General features: G+C 31.0%; 1 long non-coding RNA gene across 1 annotated transcript; it reads left to right on the plus strand.

The window, feature by feature from the left end:
• The first annotated feature begins 235 nt into the window (after positions 1-235).
• LOC140059580 (uncharacterized) lies at positions 236-3,186 on the plus strand. The gene is made up of 3 exons (XR_011847231.1): positions 236-332; positions 562-673; positions 3,109-3,186. It is a non-coding gene; the product is annotated as an uncharacterized lncRNA (long non-coding RNA).
• The last annotated feature ends 510 nt before the right edge of the window (positions 3,187-3,696 follow it).

Raw genomic sequence — 3,696 nt, forward strand, 5'->3', positions numbered from 1 at the left:
TCATTTTGTTTTGTTTTTTGGTTTTCTCTACAACATTACAATATTCAGGAGCATGTTCATTGATTGTAAATCATGCTGATCATAGTCAATATCAAATACAAATGCTATATTAAAATTCTGCTATGTAACTTGGTTGTAGGTGTAGTAATGTGTCATTGTATCTTGACACCGGAATCCTATTAATTGCCAAACTATGATTTGATATATTTTTGTTCTCTATTGATTGATGATATGGATATGAATCAGAAAATGTGGAGCTGAGCAGAGTTGATGAAAAGCTTCTCAAACAAATTGACAAACTGAATGAAGTGGTTGCTGTATGGAGTGTAATCGTAAGTTTCATGTTTAATATTTATATAATATTGAAACTAATAAATTCCACCCATATTCTTGTAATTTATGTTTTAATATACTTCTATTTCATATTTATTATAAAAATTGGATATTACTGTCAGCAAATTACCTAATTCTGGGATTTGTCTGTTATTATAAATGTTGACTATTGTTGTGTACATATTCACATACATGTGTTTTTCTGTTTATTATTTTCTTGTACTGTAGATCTGCCAGATGTTTTACCTAAACTTAGCAATTGTTTAGCAGATGTGTCCACCAAACGATCGCCTGTGTTTTCCAGATCAATTGCGACAATCTCGGGCAAAAAGAAACCTAGGTAATTCATCAAGTTCATTTTACGATTTATCCTCTGTTACAATAGGTGTTATTTTTTTATAATTTTACGCTTTGTTTATTTGTCCGGAATTACAATACATAGTGCAGTAAGATAGTTACACTGAGTTTAAGGTTAGGATAAAGTTATGTTAATGCCCTATGTAATGCTGGACGAATGAACACAGCCTTCATTTTATTAATTCATTCTTTTCTCAGTATAGAAGTAATCTAGGAGTTATTCCAGGTTTTAGTTGACTTTTATTAATACAACAAACTAAATATTATTGTGCTGTCAGTATTTCTTTAATTTATAGTGTGTTGCAATTTCCACTATCAAAGAGTTTCTTTAGCAATATCTTAATCATCATAATCTCATTTGTCCACTTATGGTGGCAGGCCTTCTTGTCCTCCACCCTTTTTTCGATCCCCATCTACAGTACTATACCTAGATCCACTTCTCTTCCATTATGCCTAATACAGTGTGTCCATCTCTTTCTCAGCCCCCTCTTGGTCTTCTACTCATTCCTACTCTTTCTGCTATCCATCCCATTATAGCATTCTTCTCCCTCATCTGCATATATCCATAATATCAGAGCCTGCATTCTTGAATGTTATCCCTCATTTGTCTAACGTATAGTTTCACTCTTTTGATAGCTCTCTTGCGTCTCATCTCAACAGCCTCCAGTTTCTTTATCTGACATCGAGTTTTCCACCCCATGCATGCCTACTGGTCTAGTCATGTAGTCTTATACCTGGCTCTAGCTTCCTTGATCTCGTCATATATCACTCCTCTAACATTCACTCACCTGTTCCTTGCAGTCTTCTTCTTCAGTTCTCTGTCCTTATGTAACCAGCTGCCTAGATACGTAACCTACTTTAGTTGATATATATATCTATGCCTGAAGACTCACAGATTGCTGGCATGTTACACTTTTTTTCTTAGCCTTGCTCATACTTCCTATCAGTTATTGGGTTTCTAACTGTTCTTACAGCTCTTCACTTGCTTTCTCTTAGCGTACCTTGCAGCTAACATTGCTGCAGACATAGCTTGCTTATATCTTTCTTGTGCTTTACTGGCTGGAGTTCAAAGTAGTATATCCCGTACAGTCCAATGAATAATTCATAAATTAATTAATGAATATTTATATATTAATTATGAGTGTAGTATTTATGAATAATTAGTATTTTAAAGGGTATTATTAATTAATAAATTAATTAATTATGAGGGGGTAGTTTTTAAGAATAATTAATATTTTAAAAGGTATTATTATGAATAAATGAATAAATGAATTAATTATGAAGAGTAGTTTTTATGAATATTAATATTTTAAAGGGTATTATTTATGAATAAATGAATTAATTAATTTGTTTAGCGATCTCAGTCCAATGTATAAGTAATGAGATGTTTTAATATTCATGAATATTAATATATTTTTATTAATATGAGGGGTGTTTTAATGAATAATCAGTAAATGAGTGATAGTTTTACGTATAATTTTCAAACGTAATACATGTATTACATAATGTTTAAATAAATATTTACATTTAAATATTAAAGACAATGTGCTTACCTTCATTGAGAAGTCTGATGTACAGTTTAATGAATAAAATCCACAAGTTTATTCAGCTTTGATTACTGTTTTTTTATGTTTGTAAAGGAATCATAACATCAATTCGCTGTCTTTCCATGGAATTAGTTTACATGTGAGGCGTGGACAGGTCATTTTTTTGTAATTCTGTGATTTTAGCGGGTATGTGACGTCATCCGGCAATGAACCAATAAGATTCCTTATAAGCATAATGCTAATGAAATTAGAATTCGTTGTCCTTGTTGAGATATTCAAAGATATTAAAAGTTATTTAATTATTTTATTAGTTTTTATCCTTTTTTTTTTTCGTTTAGTTACATAACCGCATTATATATATTATTATAAAGATGGTAATAAATAAATAAATAAATAAATAAAAATTAAAAATAATGTGCTTACCTTCATTGAGAAGTCTGATATTATAGTATATTTTAATGAATAAAATCTACAAGTTTAATCAGCTTTGATTACTGCTTTTTTTTATGTTTGTATAAGAACAAAATCATAACATCAATCCGCTGTCTATTTTTTCAAATCCTGTGATTTTAGCGGGTATGTGACGTCATCAGGCAATGAACCAATAAGATTCCTTATAAACATAGCGCTAATGAATTAATCTACCAATCATAATTCGTTGTTTTTGTAAGCGTAGCGATCTCAGTCCAATGAATAATGAATGAGATGTTTTAATATTCGTGAATATTAATATATTTTTATTAATATGAGAGTGTTTTAATGAATACTTAGTAATTGCGTTGGTATTTATTCTATGAATTATTGAATTAAGTATGATATATGTAATTTATTTTATTCTTAACACGGTACCTGATTTACTATATATATACAGATTGTTAATTTGAAAACAGTACAGTTTTCCTGCTTTAGACTTCAAATTGTATGACGCGTTTAATGGCGATTCAACCCCCCACCTCCAATGAACGTTGATTTCAATAATGTATCTAATACTGAAGAAGACGAACATTATAGATCGAGAATAATTTCTGAAGAGGAGAGGATTTTATACGACAACACGTCATCGGTAGTTGACTACCACCTATTTCTGGCAAGAAAAGCCGATGTAGAAGATGAGGTGTTTGCAGAAGAGTACCTGAACCCTGTGCTGGAGGCGGAGATTAAGAAAGAAACTACCGAACTTGAGTACAAAGAAATAATGAGAACAATTGAGAAGGTTTTCAAAGAAGAATTTATATTCATTCTGAAGGACATGGTTGAACGTTATAACTTTCACGGCTCAAGATATGAACAACTCCTAACATTTTTTCGACCAATTCTGGCATTGAAACTTGTGGACAATAGCGCTTTTGAATGGGCGCTAAACTACTTTCATTTACGTTGTATCAATGTTGATGCGTTCGATAAAGCCATAAAGTTGATTACAAATGATTCAGAACTTTTTAATAAGATTCTTTACCAA

Source organism: Antedon mediterranea, chromosome 9 (assembly GCF_964355755.1).
Source record: "Antedon mediterranea chromosome 9, ecAntMedi1.1, whole genome shotgun sequence".
Classification (NCBI taxonomy): Eukaryota; Metazoa; Echinodermata; class Crinoidea; order Comatulida; family Antedonidae; genus Antedon; species Antedon mediterranea.